Source organism: Stenella coeruleoalba, assembly GCF_951394435.1.
Source record: "Stenella coeruleoalba genome assembly, chromosome: 12".
Taxonomy (NCBI): domain Eukaryota; kingdom Metazoa; phylum Chordata; class Mammalia; order Artiodactyla; family Delphinidae; genus Stenella; species Stenella coeruleoalba.
Genome location: NC_137158.1, coordinates 68,884,196 through 68,900,149, shown reverse-complemented (window position 1 = coordinate 68,900,149; position 15,954 = coordinate 68,884,196). Strand labels below are relative to the sequence as shown.

Sequence of the window (15,954 nt, the reverse complement as noted above, 5' to 3'; positions counted from 1 at the left end):
GCAAAAGGAAAGGAGTCCAAAGACATTTGTTTTTGAATTTGTAATCTGTTTACTTCTTCAGATGACCTCAGTAATATTTACGATGAACTTGTTGCCCAAATTTAATCAAGTGTAGCTTTTAAAATGGGCCAAGTGGCTGAGAATATTCAAAATGACCTTTAAAAATAAATCACCTGACAGTGTAGAATATAGCAAATAATGGGATGCTGTGTGGAGATTAGATTTTTAAATGGATAAACTCCAAATTCGTTCGGTCATCAGTTGACTTTTGTCCATGTTTGGTGAGAATTTACTAATGTTAAACCTAATAGTGTCTGAAAATAGGTATGATGGATATTAATAGCTGATCTGGAAAAAATTTTACGTTCTAGCTAATAATCTCAGGAACTTATATTGTGAAGACATTGTCCTCATAATTTGTCTTTCTTTTCCTATATTCTTTTGGGTTATATAGAATGGGAACAATGAGAAGTAAATAGAAGACATTTTGAAATTAATAACAAAGTTTTCCTGGCTTTGAAGCTTGCTGTGATTATTGTAACCTTTCTTATAGCTGTAAAAGCAGTCAGTGTCTAACAGTATATTTAACATTTGTCATCTCCTTTAAGCCAACTGGTTTTGGTTTAAGTTTCATAAAAAATTTTTATAATATGCCACAAAATTGTGTAAATCAGACTACTGTTCTTATGTCTGACATGTAAGTATTTCTGAAAAATGAGGCAATGAGACGGGTAGTCATGGGGAAATGGGATTTTGAGACTCTTTTGGAATATGCAAGTGGCCTCCGTCCTTATTCAATGGAACCTCTCCTTGTGCTTTTTTCCAGACAGGTCAGATCTTGGTTTTGAACAGGCTGCATCTTCAGTATCAGTTTAGTGTTTTGTGGGAAATTTTACCTCTTCCTGTCACTCTGATACAATGTGTGGTACTGCAGTGATGACTTATTTAGGGCATCCCTTAAAGTGCCTAATTTGAATTATGCTGGTTAATTTCCTTAAGGGTAGGATCTGATGTATTGATTTGCCAAGTGGTGACAGGACACTTTGCAATGTGAAGTCTTTCATAGCATTTCAGGATTAGAGAAAACCATCATTAAATCCCCAACTGAGCAAGTAGAAATCACTCAGGACAAATCACCAAGGACTGCCTGCATTTGGTCTCTGCTTACACACCTCTTCCTTTCTTAGGGAGGCCTTTTCCACTCTTGGACACTTCAATTTATCAGCAGTTGAGCCCTCTGCCGCTATCCAGAGCAAGTTTGCTTATCAACTTGCATGACAATCTTACCATTATTTAAAGATAGCGATCATGTTCACCGTAAGTATTCTTTTCTCCAGGCTAAATATCCCTAACTCCTTCAGCTAGACCTCTTATTATGTAGTTTTCATTTTTATTTTATTAATTTCTTTAGGGATCAGGCTATTCATTTCTGGAATTTACTCCAGGCTATTTTTTTTTTTTAATGAATCCTCAAAAAGAATTACTTATCTTCAGTTACTCTTCAGAATATATCCTCTTGCCAACTGGCTTAGAAACGTTTTACAGAAAAGGCCTAGACATGTTTGCTGAGACTTGCAACTGGAACAGAGCAGGAATGTCTAATAATATAATACAAACCTATTTTAACATATATAATTTTGGAGGTCCTGGCACGTGTAAGATATATGGGAATATGAAATAAAGTATAAATAGAGTATAAAATATAAAGAAGAGTGTTTCACTATTCTCATCATCAAAACTTTTTTTTAATAAACTAAACTTAAATAATAATTAAGGCGAGCTTGGTCAGTGAAGGCAGGTTATAAGCAGAGGGGTTTTTAACAAGCGGTTCCCTTGCCTGCTGTTCTTTAAGACAAGCTCAACAATTTCTGGTAATCACCAGTTTCTCTTAACCCTATGGGGCACGGTTTCAAACTGTTTACACCTGTGAGACTATCACTACAATCAAGATAGTGAACATAATCCTCACTGCCAGAAGCTTTCTTCTGCCCCTGTGTGTCATCATCAAAACTTTGACACTTTACTATATTGAGGGAAAGAACTATGCAAAGGAAGCCATAATTAAAAGAAGCAGGTTAAGTACCACAAGGGAGGCATGTATGAAGTATTAAGGTGCAAAATCACCCCTGGCTGGGGATATCCAGAGAGGCTACCTGGGAGGAGACGCTTTAGATAGGCCTTGATGTTGACAGGCACCAACCTGGGAAAGTGCCAAGAGTGTTTTCAGAAAAGCATCTGATTTGAGGGCAGCACAAAATGCATATTAAGTGAATGTTGGTGAAAAAGTTAGAAAGGTTGGGGTATGTTGTCTGAGGGCTTGTATTTCAGCCTAAAGAGTTTGTACCTAAAATGGTAAGTAGTGGTGGGCATACGTACTGTAACACACGGAGAGTCTGGTTCCCGATTTGGGCAGTTCCATACAAACACAGTTAAATGAAACAGATGAAAGACGTGTATGTGAAAACTTCTATGCAGAAAATCCTACTGCATTTGTCAATAGTTTGAAGTATGTGTATTTTGCATAGGAGACATATTGGCTTTGAATTAGCATATTATTATTGCAGTCTTGGTCCCAGGAGCCCAGAAATCTCGAGTATAATGACTTTAATCATAAAAATAAAGCAAATATATTGCTGGTGGACACGCTGTTATTCACACCTGTACCAGTTATTCAAACCTGTGCCAGTTATTCGAACCTTTTCTACTTCCCACTTTTTGGCCATAGAAATGACATGCCATACTGATACTAAGTTTAGCTCAAATGGTTACCACTTTAATATAAATTAACCTTTTCTTCAATTTATGTTTTCTGTTAATTGAAAGTGCAGATATAGAATGTTGGGAGGTACGTCCATGCAGGTGTATTACTTTTTTTTTTTATTTTTATTTTTTTGGCGGTACGCAGGCCTCTCACTGTTGTGGCCTCTCCCGCTGCGGAGCACAGGCTTCGGACGCACAGCCTCAGCAGCCATGGCTCACGGGCCCAGCCGCTTCGCGGCGTGTGGGGTCTTCCTGGACCTGGGCACAAACCCGTGTCCCCTGCATCGGCAGGCGGACTCTCAACCACTGTGCCACCAGGGAAGCCCCAGGTGTATTACTTTTAAGAATATTATCTAGACAGTACCTGCATGGGTTTTGTTGCATCTTAATCACAGTTTGGAGAAATATTCTTAATTTAGATCTAGCTTGTCTTTAGTGTCCATGAGAAAACTCTCTTCTTTTAATTTGCCTGCACAGATTGCTTATTAATCCACATAATGAATAGGAAAGAAGGTGGGTACCTAGATGGGGGCATATTTCATAGAACAAGTGGCACTGTATGTAGAAGTGATGTATCAGACAATAACTGAAAGTTAATAACTATATGTTACTGAAACAAAGGTTATCATTTTCTGAGTGGGCACTCTGACTGTGGAATCCTTGTAACCACTATGGAAAGTAGCTTATTTTAGATTTAACTCTAGTCACACTTTTAGTCTCTGAGGAAGTACACAGGATTTTGTGAGGAACTAGGAGAGAATAAAAAACTACGGTGTCGGGCTTCCCTGGTCGCGCAGTGGTTGAGAGTCCACCTGCCGGTGCAGGGGACGCGGGTTCGTGCCCCAGTCCGGGAAGATCCCACATGCCGCGGAGCGGCTGGGCCCATGAGCCATGGCCGCTGAGCCTGCGCGTCCGGAGCCTGTGCTCTGCAACGGGAGAGGCCACAACAGTGAGAGGCCCCCGTACCGCAAGAAAACAAACAAACAAACAAAAAAACCTACGGTGTCGTAATAAAAGAATTTGTCCAGTTCACTAATTTTTGATCTCACTTTAGTTCGTGTGGGAGCCCTGATGTCCCAATAATGTGCTTGACGATAGGCCATGGGGGCACTTAAACTATTATTTAGACTTTATCGAGGGCCAATTCTGAGATATTAAATGTAGATGGAGGCTGGAAAAGGAAGGGTGTTCTTAAGCATTTGAGTGCTGCATAAATATATTTCCATTTGAAGAAGACACTAACTTTTACGGAGAGCCCGAGGGTATGAGGTGATGATTCCTCCTCTTGCTGTCTCTAGAGAGAGTGAACCACCTGTAGGTTCTTGGACTGTCTTAGTGCTGTCCTTTGTATGGTTATACAGTCTTGAAGAGATCAAGGCACTAGTCATTTGTGCTGAAGGCCACTTAATAAAGAGAAGGTTATAATTCGGGGGGTGATTTGTAAGAAAAAATCATGGGGCTTGGAAATACGGAAGTAGAAAAATGGTCTTACTGGAACCAGATTGTGAAGCATGTAGGCAGGTAGGTTTTTCAGGAAAGGTTTATTCATGTGTGTGTGTGTGTGTGTGTGTGTGTGTGTGTGTGTGTGTGTATGTATGTGTGTGTTTAAAAAGAGGTTCTCCCTTTATTCCTGTACTTTTCTGTTCACTCAGTGAGCTGTCCTCTCCATTGGACTGTGCTTCAGATATTTCATTTTGAGCCGGGCTCTGACCTGGGAAAGTTCTGGCTCTAGAGGAACAATGCAGTCCTACAGTGTGTAATGAAATAGGATGTGACCTGAGAAAGAAGAGCGTCCTGATGATTTTGTTACTGCGTTTTTTGGGAGCCAGTTTTCTGGGAAGACAACAAATGACTGGCAGATGTCCATTTGAGAAGAAGAAAGACTCAATATTGGATATTATGAGAGAAGGATAAAAACTTAGGATGCCTGTATATTTTTAGAGATGCCAGCTTGTGAGACAAGTCAGTCTTTCACAGTCAAGTTACATCAAAGACTAGTCAGAGTCTAAGAAAATGTGGAACCTCTTGTCGCAAACTGGGATCTCAAGAAACATGGAGACCCAAACAATTACTGCAGTAACTCACTATTACTCTCATCTCGTCACTACACATCTAAGGGAAACCAATCCTAAATGAAATAATGAGTTTTAAAAGAATTAACTTGGGAAAATTCAAGTCTCAATCCTTTTCATTGAATGAAGTGATAATACATTTTATTAAGTTGGATTTGTTCACTCTCATAACATACTTCAAAGCACAAAATTGGAACATTTAAAAATTTTTTTCTGGCAGTTGCTAAAGAGAAAGTCTAAAATATGCTATCCTGCAAAACATCCTTTTATCCTCACAGTCTACTTGTTCTCTTTCATGATATAAAAGAGATGCATTTGAAAATAGCACCAGGAACCTAAAGAATTCATACTTTATTAATATGGTTTATATTTTCAATTATATGTTTATTCACAAGTTGATTTATTTTATTGCTGTCATACTGGTCTTCATATAAGTCTATACTAAATTTATGGTAATACTGATTTCCTTTAGTATGTAATTAGGATTATAAAATAGGGTGATTTTTAGTCATCCTTCTTTTATTCTTTCCAAGTGTCATCATCAGCAATTAAGTATAAACCAGAGAGCATGAACTTTGAATAAAATCTTCAGTGAGCTTAGACAGTATTTGGGCAGTTACTTGCAGCTTGTGGAGTGTTAATTATATACCATTGACAGATGATTGAAAGAGTAAGTAAAAATATGTTCTAATCAAAAACACGAGAATCACTGCAGTGATTTAATGGATAAAAGGATGATTGATATGAGGAGAAAAAAGACACAAAAAAGTTGATGTGAGATCACCCAGCAGACAGACAACCACAGCAGTATTTCCTAGGATCGAACACATTTGGAAACACTGTTACAATGGAGAATCCTTTGATACAACTTGGGAAGCCTAGGGAAGTTGTTTAAAAGTTGCTGTATTCAAACTAAGTAAATAACAGTTTGATTATTTCCCAGGCCTCTCCCAGCACTCATATCACAGAGGCGCTGGCTACCAAGCTAGCCTAAGAACATCTTATGTAGTACAGAAGGGGTGGTTTTAGTTTGGAGTTAGGAGTATGGAAATAGGAAGGGTTTGCTATTCCTTTTCAAAAAGATTGGAAGGAGCCCATCTGAGGTCCGTACATCTATGCTAGTCCTGTGTTCTCTGAGCCAATTTCTTGATAAAATGGGGATAGGGAATATATGTGAAATAAATGTTAATTCTAATAAACTGTGCCACTTTGATATTATTAGGTGATAAAATATCCCATTGTGTTATTCAGATGTTTGGAAAATAGGACAGCAGAAGTTCTCAGGGGCTTTGGATCACTTTGAGTAGAAGCCAAGGTTACCTTCCATATTGCCCTTAGTACATGCCCGGATAGGACAACTAACATTTACTAAATCGTAAAGTCTTTCATGTATGTTTAAAACGTAAAAAAAAAAAAAAGAAAACTTTAGTAAACTTAAAAAAATGTAACTTCTGGGAGTTCCCTGGTGGTCCGGTGGTTAGGACTCAGCGCTTTCACTGCTGTGGGCCTGGGTTCAATCCTTGTTCAGGGACCTAAGATCCCACAAGCTGCGTGGCCGAAAAATGAAAAAAAGTAACTTCTTTATCATGGAGGGGTAGAGCTGGATGATGAACTTCATGAAAGCATCAAGATGATGATTTGTAAGTCTTTAGATTCATTTACTTGTGAATCCATAGGTTACAATGCAGTGCACATTTTCAATATCATGATTCTTTTAGCAGCCTAAATGTATTTAAAAATAGACTTTATTTTTTTAGAGCAGTTTTAGGTTCACATCAAAATTGAGTGGAATAGGGCTTCCCTGGGGGCACAGTGGTTGAGAGTCCGCCTGCCGATGCAGGTGACACGGGTTTGTGCCCCGGTCCGGGAGGATCCCACATGCCGCAGAGCGGCTGGGCCCGTGAGCCATGGCCGCTGAGCCTGCGCATCCGGAGCCTGTGCTCCGCAGCGGGAGAGGCCACAACAGTGAGAGGCCCGCGTACCAAAAAAAAAAAAAAAAAAAAAAATTGAGTGGAAGAGAGACGTCCATATACTCCCTTGGCTCCCATCCACCTCTTCCCCCTCCTCCTCCCCTCCTCCCCCCAGCACGCCTCCTCCACTATTAAAGTCTTGCACAGAGTGGTACATTTATTACAATCAATGAACCTACAATGACATGTCATTATCACCTAAAGTCCATGGTAAAGCCCTAAATGTTTAAATTCCATGTCCTGATGTGAAACATTGCTTAGTTCAAATGTTAAAGATATTGGCACAGTATAACATCTGTAACATTGATTCACCAGAACAGAATCTATAATTTGTTAAGCTCATTCACTTTTTATTTAAAAATGATTGTACAATACCTTATGGTCTCATTTTTAACCCTTATTAACCTTAAGTCACTGCTTCTCTGGAATTACACGTGGTTGTCATCTGGTTTGTGGTTTGTAACTAAATGGAAGGCTGGAAATTTTGGATAAAGGAAACTTTAAAAATCACCATTATTTTTATATGAATAGGTAATTTCCATTTTAAAACATTCTGGCCAAAAGTTTTGTGTGCCATTAAAGTGGATATGTACAAGACTGATTCTTAAGAGACTGATTTTTTCAAATATTAGATGAGATATGATAACTTAGGACCTAATAAGTAAAAGGACTTTATATGTTGTGTTTAATAATGAAAACGTTCAGAATATGCTTTTAGAAACGTCTAAGGGGTGTCTTCTTGCCTTCTTTGACCTCACTGGAGCTGTGCAGGAGAGAACTGTTCTTTTTCCTCTTACAACTGACAGTTACTTGAGGAATCCACAAACAGGAGATGGCAAACGAGGAGAAAACATAATTGCAACAACACTGACATGCTTTTCACTTTTGATTATTTAAAAATAATCCTACTGGAGAAAAAGTCATCTTGGGGGAAATTACGTGAAAAATTAAGAAAAGAAACTTGCGCCAGGAAACTGCTTCCTCTGAGCACCTGGAAACCCACGCCTTTCCCCTCACTCCACGGAAGAAGCAGGAGGACGAGCGGCCGGGCCAGGCCGGGCTGGGCTGACCCGGGCAGGCGGAGAAGCGGCTCCCGCGCGGCCCCCGGCGCCGGGGTCCTTGCAGTCCCGGGGAGCCCGGGCCGCCCGCCCAGGAAGGGGCTGAACTTGGGCCCCCCGGGCCGCTGACACCCGAGAGAGTGTGAACGCGGTGACGTCTCCGCCGGTTTCAGCTGCACAACAGGAAATGCCCTCGGCCTCCCCGCTTCCTGCCGGGAGAAAGTGGGGCTCGTGCTCGTGCTCCCGCTGCGCCGGCCCAGACCTAGTTTCGGGGCTGCGGCGCCGCCGGCTCCCCCGGGGGCAGGGCACCCTGAGAAGGCACCGACTTTGCCAAGGCTCCCTCTGCCGAGCCTGCCTGGGGACTCCGCTGTGCTGGAAAGGCCGGGAGATTGGGCGTCACAGGCCTTGGGGGCGACCGCGGCACTTGCATCATAGAGAACCCCGGTCCGCTGGACCAGAAGCCTTGGGGCGGATAGTGCTAAATAATGCTGGCTGCAGAGGGCCTGAGCGGACTTGTTCATTGCCTTGACAGAATGTACCATCTTTCTTTTTACAAAGCCCTAAAGGCAACCTCTGGTTTCACCCTACTTCTGTCACCTTTTTACTTTGTTGTGGAAGCAAAGATAGGATGTTTAGTGCAAAGCACAAGCGTCGTGCCCTTATACTCTTCGAGACAGAATCATTACAAGAAAACGCAGTATTTATGATTTTCATCGTTGTTATTTAGGTCGTGAATCTTATTTGAAAAAATGCTTATGATCTTGTGAATTTAGGAGCAGTACTGTGGCCCTGGATTTACTATGCTCAAATTATAGATGCAGGGTTTTTTTGTTTTTGTTTTTTTTTAAACTATTTTTCTACTTTTTTTTTTTTGCTATAGATAGGCTTAAAAAATTGAAGCCAAGCAAATCCAGCCTTTTTAATAACACGTGTTTTACTTTGCATTAATGATCTTTTGAGTTACATTTTAGAATCAGTGTTCAATAATAATCTATTATTTAGTCACATGAATCTTGCCTCTTTCCTATACTAGTGAGCATGGTAAAGAAGAGTAATAGTAACATCGGCTGGGTGGTCATGATTGTGATTACTTCTCCGGTCGACTCACGAGTGGCCTTTGTCCCACGGTCAAAATGTAGGTTGTGCCTTTGGTCCCACGGTCAAAATGCCAGGGTTCCCTGGGAGGTCTGCTAAGGTTTCTTACATCACAGACTTGACAGAGAGGATTTAGTAGATGAAAATATGATTTAGTAGTTCATAGTAAACCTAGAAAATCATTCTGAACTGGCACATACACTGTTAACATGTTTTAAGTCAAACTGAGTCACAAAGCTAATGACTGACCTATGCTTCTACAATCGTTGCCTAAATATTTTCCTTTAAAAATATTCCCGCAGGATCCTTAGATGTGGATGTGGTACCATGTCATTTCCCTAGGGATGCTTTCAGCTGATGTATGCAATATGGGAATTAAAGAGTATTTGAGTACCCTTGGAATAAGAGCTATACACTTAAACATTACATCTTTTTTAGGTAGCTTTTTCCTTTGACAAAATATAAATATCCTCTCTTTTTACCATGTGAGCCTCATTCAAGTTGTTTTCATAGCACTCTTATTTGGTTGTGAGTTGCACAAAAATATTTGTACAGATATTCTCAGTGACCCTCTAAAGGAAATAAAGTTAGAAGTTAAGAACAGAGGGGAAGTTCTGACTGCTCCATATTATACCAAAGAGAGTGACTCCATTAAAGTTTGCTCTCAATAGTTAAACGGATTCAAGGGGCAAGTGGGATGGTTTGAGGGAAAATGTGTTGTAAAGCTGGAAAGCAATATGTTAATGCAAGATTCTGTGTGTGTGTGTTTTTAATGTGATTCTTTTTTCCCATCTCTCCCCCATAATAAAATTACACAGGAGAAATATCTGAAATAACAAGGAAAACTGTTAAAGTGGAAATTAGTTTCAATCCTTTGTGGACACAATAGAGTTGGGTCCCCTGCATTATGTCTATTTGCTTTATAATAAGATTTAACTTCTTTTAAACCGAGCTTGGACATCTATAGCACTGGTATTATGGAAGTATTTATTTAGCAGTATTAATATAAGGGTCAATTACTCCAGATCTGTATTAGCAATAATCCGCAGTTTTTATGCAGCATCTCATTGGGGGTGCCAAGTAGGATTCTTAGACACATTAATTAAATCGCATAACAACCAGGAGATTAGCGTGCTGTTTTGTAAAAACCACTGTGTGAGGCATTCTTATGGACTGTACATAGAATCTGCCTTTTTATAATGTTAACCCAAACCCAACACCTCATCTGTAATTGTGGTCCAAACATATATAACTTGATTCATATAGGAGTTACAAATATATCTACTATGGGGGGTAGATTCTACTTTTTATGTGGCAGGAGACTTTTGTGCCTGGATAGTGAACAAAACTATAAATCTGAGTAGGGTGGGTAGAGGAATAAATCGTTTATTTCTCAGCGAGAAGTTTGTGCTTTTTGGAGGAAAATCCTAGAATAAATGCAATCCATTATATCTTGGAATCATAATTTGAAATATTTAAAAAAGTATTTTAAAAAAATTTTGTTTTCTACTGTCTGCCTTTCCCAGTGAATTTCACAAGCCAGGGCAGAGTTTGTCTTGTCCTCACTGATTCCTCAAGGCCTAGAACAGGGCCCTGCCCAGAGCAGTTGCCCAGGGCACAGGTGCCCATTGAAGATACTAAGATGCTGCCACTATCTCTCATGTTTTAGACGCTGTTTCCTCTTTCTGGGCTGTAATTTCAGAGTCCTCTTTTTGTTCAGTGGTTTGAATTCAGCGAATATGAGACAGTATTTGGTTTTTTTCAACGAGGTGTAAACACATAGTAGAGGCACAGTAGGCATTTAGTAAGTTGAAAAATGTTGAAAGAAGCATGATATTTAGCAATATCGTCAGCCCGGGTGCTTTGTTTACTGTACTGATCATGTGTAGTCCTCCTTTTTCATCTAAGGAGAATCGTTTTTTAACAAACGTATTGACCTATTGATTTACAAAGGAAGACCTTCAGTGAAGCAAAGGATCAGTCCACTTGAATTTGAATCATTTTTATTAGCACTTAACCCTAAGGCGCTACATACCAGTATGAGATCCAAAGATTCTTTGAGCTCTTAAACATGATTTCTCTTTGACCATTCCTTGCCTAATAGGATCTTTGATGTTGCCTTTGAACCTTTCTGGAATTGGGGATTGTGGATTAAAAGGCCACTTCTCTACTTTCAGTGCCTAGGATGGTGCCCAGCATAGAATCTAGGGGCTCAAGAGGGCTAGCTTCGTGGGTGGGTATGTGACCTGTGCAGTCCCACAGGCCCCTGAGCTTGGTTTAATGCTCTGTTGCCTGGAAATTCTTAGTTTTTGAACGAGGGGCCTTGTATTCCTGCTTTGCACTGGGCTTTGTAAATTATGTAGCTGATCTTTGTGCTCAATAAATATTTGTGACAAAATGAGTAACTTGAGTATAGGACTTGGAAACTTAGATATTTTATTCCTGAAAGCATTGGTTTGATGGTGGGTCTTAGTTTCCCTGTCTCTCTGAGGTGCAATGAATGAAAAACAGACTGGGTTCCATCCAATAAAGTATCTCAACTAGAATATTATTTGGAAGTGAATATGAATGGCCTTAAAAAAAAAGTATTTTCCAAAGTGTTCAATATAACCTCTTGGTTGGGTTGGGCTAAGTAAAAGTTCTGATAGAGTGTGGAAGATTGAAGCTAACATAATGGGAAATGTAATAGGTAGCATCACCTCTCTATTTTATTCTTTTCTTTATGGTGTCAGCTGTATTTCAGTTCGTGTTTATTTAAGTATTAACTTATAAATATTTGTCCTTATCAGTGATGCAGTTGTTCATAATTATTGATTTATTGATAATACTCAGTGTGTTAGATATTGGGCAGAATTTATATTAAAACATGTTTCTTCGTTTTCTGGAGAGTATGGATGAGTATGTAAAATAATGAGAGAAGGTATATAGTAGTGGAAGGAGCATGCTGTGGTCATCTGGTCTTTCCTTTGCTTCCAGAGACAAGTTGGTCTTTAAAAAAAAAAATCTATATTTAATGCTCTAGGGATGTAAATTTCATCATCCTTGTTGAGAGCCAGTTCTGTTGCTTAATCAGGTTTATGGCTAGAGAAGAGGCAGTGTGGGTTTCAGAGCTGGGCTGCCTGGGTTTGAACGTTGCCTCAGCCACTTTCTAGTTGTGTGACTTTGGGAAAGTTGCATCATGTCTCTTAGCCTCAGTTTTCCTCACCTGTACAACAGGGGTAATTCCTAAAACGGATCTCAAAGGTTGTTCTGAGGATTAAATGAGTTAATATATGTAAAGTACTTGATCTATCATAAGCACTCAATACATACTAGGAAAGGAGGAAATTGTTAAAAGTTTACTTATTTACCTAGTTAAGTTACTTATATATTATCAAATAATAATTGAAAGCTTACATCTCTACCCTCAAAGCCGTCATGGTCTAGTGAGGGAACTGACTTGTAATCCAAGGACTAGGATATTGTGGAATAAGTGCAAAAATAGAAGGCAGTAGAGGGTGAGAAGACCTGGAAGGAGCACTAAGCCATCCTTGGGGGAGGGGTGAACCGTTCTCTCAGCAGCTTTTCTGAGGGTCAGTAGGTCTCTAGAACAGTGTGGTGAGGGTTTGAGAATGCATGGGGGAGTTTGGGGAATCCTAAGTAGTTTACTGTGTGTGAAGCTTAAAGGATAATTGGGAGCTCATGAAAAATAGGGTAGAGATGTAAGCTGAGACCAGGTCATGAAGATGTGGACCAGAGATACAGGAGGGCAACCAGGAAAGTCATATCGTAGGAGCCAGGGTTTCCCCAAAGAGGGAGGGAGTGTCAATACCAAAGGCTATGGACAGTTAAAGTAAGATAAAAACTGAAAAGTGATTTAATAACTAGGAGATGGCTGGCATTTATTTTTTGTCTATCATTTGCTATTTCGTGTGAATGGCTGTTTAAGCTCCTACTATTGGTAGGTGTAGGGAAGACATTTAAATTAGACACAGAAGTTTCTGATTTAGTATTAAATCCTCGAATTACCAAAAGAAGTTTAAAATCCTTTTTTCTCTAGCGTTTTCAGATTAGGATAAACAAGTTCAAAGTTAGTTCATGGCCCCACTCCATTGTCGTCTTCAGTTGGGAGCCGGGCAATAGAGCTTATTTATCATTGTAACTTTAGAATCTGATCAAGCTTTTAGTTAATAGTGATAACTAAAAATAAAAATTATTGAGTGCCAGGCACTTTTCTAGGCACTTTACGTGTGTTAATTTAATCCATATCTTTAAATCTTTATCCTCTTATCAGGTGGGGCTTTCAGTCTCCTCATTTTAAAGGTGAAAAAGCTGAAGGACAGAGAGATAAAGTATCTTGTCCAAGGTTGCAAAGCTAGTGTGTTTTGGAGCTTGCGTTTAACAGGCAGTCTGAATTCAAACCTCAAGACACCTCTTTATCATGACTGACCCTCCTGCTTCCTTACTGTAGCTGTTATACATTTGCTGGATACATGGGTGAATGAATGAATAAATTACTGGAAACAGATGGGATTGATAATTACTCTTATCCAGGTTAGTAAATCTGATTTTAAAAAGTCTTTCTCCCTGTTAGTGGTTAAGTTTCTTTTCTTTTTCTAAGGGCACTTTTTTTAAAAAAAACAATAATCCAGCTCCTAAAGTCTTGAAGTTTAAGATGTATTTGGGAATTTGTTTCTTGGTAGTTGGGGAATAGCCAAATGAGCTCTCTTTCTGGTATGGGTCTTGGGGGGTGGGTCCTCAGTTTGTTAGTGGTGGTAATCCAGAACGGGAACGTGTTACCTGGGTGGTACAAGAGTGGAACAGTACTGGAACTCCCTGGGAAATGGTAGCACTGTGAGCCACTGGACCAAGGCCAGCTCTGAGTGCCCTGATCTTTAGAAGCCAGGACTCTTGGAGATACCAAGATAACTAAGTGACAAATAAGTAGCAGAAGATGACAGGAGGGACATTATTCTTATGTTTGTGACTTTCTTTTTAGCTGTAACTCTGTGACCTTATGTAGCAGGTATGCAAAATGGTCTATAATTCTTATCTTTGGAGGTGAAATGAGTGTGAAAGGAAACGTTTGCAGGGCTTATAGAAAATTTGACTACTGTGTCTTTACAATGATCAGAATAACTTCATATGATGAAACTAAATTTCCTACTGTAGAAATATTTTTAAAAAGTTTATGTTTAAGGACATAAAAATGTGCTTGAATGGTCTCTGTTTTTACCCAGAATAAAGAATATGTAGAGTGTTTTTTAACTCCTGTGGTTTCATCTGTGAATAGGTAACTGAGACATTTCTGCCTCCACTGAGGACCAAGATTCTTTGCTCTTTAACATTACTGACCAATGTGGAGTTGGCATATATTTATTTATAAGTTATTAATATTACTTGAGAATAGTCACACTAAATGTGAAAGGAGTGGAGTGAGAGCTGTGTCAGGGTATGTTTTTTTAAACTAAATATGATTATCAATATTTAAACATGTAACGTTACTATTCTTGCACAGATGATGGATATTGCGTTTTATTTCCTAAAGGTTAATAGGTTTGAACGTAGAGTTTATTTGTAGAAGGAAAATAAGAGGAAATTTGTAAAAGTGGGTCTTTGAATAGAGTAATAATAAACTTATCCATCCTATAAACTGCATTACAGCATGTGTTTCATTAAGAGCAATGTGATTTGAAAAAAAGGCCTGTATGTGAGAAGACTACTGTGGACCTAGATTTAATTAGAAGATATTTGTAGACGGTTCCTGATTTGAGCTGTCACTGGCAAAGCACATCCCTGACCTCGCCAAAGAGAATCTAGTAAGATTCACTTTTTGATTTTTAAAGCACAATTATAATCAAATCTTAAAATATGAAGCTCTGAAATGGGTGAATCAAAGCTCTGTCATCAGGAAGAAGATAGAGGAATTTTATATATTTCATACAAAATGCATTTCATACTATTATTTTCTAGTTTTCCTTTTATTTACTTTATTTAGATCATATCTCATGAAAAAAGAGAGTTGAGCTGACTTACTTTAAAGGTCTTTATAATTTTTGACAGTTCTTTTTGCTTGTGTTTTTATAGACCTAAAATTTTTTTAAAAATGGCAAATACACTGGAATTAAGAAATCCAGTGTGAGTGAATGAAAATGTCATTAAAGGGATAGATCAGTGACTTGGAGTTAACAAAGACATTTAAATCAAAGCGGAAAATATGTTTTAAAAAATAAAACAATCTAAATTGTATGACTTAAAAGTAAAATAATATGTAGGGAATTATATACTAAGAAGAAACACATGAATGTGTTAATAACAGACATTTATATTAAAAAAAATCATGGTGAGAATGATTTAATCTGAGACGTCAGGCTCTCTCAGTTAAATTGCTTTTATGCCATCCTCATTTTCAAAATTATTGAAACCTGTATGTGTCAGTTTGGTTTTACATTGCTTGGTCATGGGAGAAAAAACATTTGTGTAAGTTAAGGCTCTTTCATTCATTTATTTCCCCTGTACTTATAAGATATGAACATGTTAGTTCTCTAAAATTGAAAGCACATTGTGTTTATTGGTGAATAAGAAGTTCTTATAGAGTGCTCTATTTTTACAGCTGTGCTTCATGGCATCACGTTCCAAAGAGGTCAGCTGGGCATGACCTCATGGGCATGAATCTTGGGGAGACAATTCTGAAACAGCCACAGGCCTGCAGAGTTGAAAGCCAATGCAGAATGCCCAAATGCTGTAGTTAGGAGGCATCTAGTCTATTAGTGCTTTAATAGGGTTTTTTGGTTTTTTTTTAAAAGTAGAATCTAAATTCAAAACTGAATTCAAAGGTAAGAGGACCAAGTAGGGTATACGGCCCAGGAAGATGTAGCTAGTAGGAAGCAGAATTTGCATCCATGAAAACTCTGGGTACTGTTGCAGTTTTAACTCTGAGTTTGCTTAATAGAAAAAATAAATAGGATGGTGAAGAGAAGGGTCAGGGGGGGTGTTGAAGGAAGAAAGTATTGAAAAAGG

General features: G+C 38.9%; 1 protein-coding gene across 16 annotated transcripts in view; it reads left to right on the top strand.

The window, feature by feature from the left end:
* The window catches only part of HIVEP2 (HIVEP zinc finger 2), a 192,806-nt gene that overhangs the window by 12,154 nt on the left and 164,698 nt on the right, over positions 1–15,954 (top strand). The window contains exons 1-2 of one of the 16 annotated variants that reach the window (XM_079939542.1): positions 13,467–13,488; positions 14,599–14,753. The exons of 14 other annotated variants lie outside the window; for them this stretch is intronic. The gene's annotated coding sequence lies outside the window, so the exon portion shown is untranslated. Of the gene's footprint in view, positions 1–12,717; positions 14,754–15,954 lie in introns of those variants that run through there. One more of the 16 variants, XM_079939540.1, reaches the window with a different exon arrangement.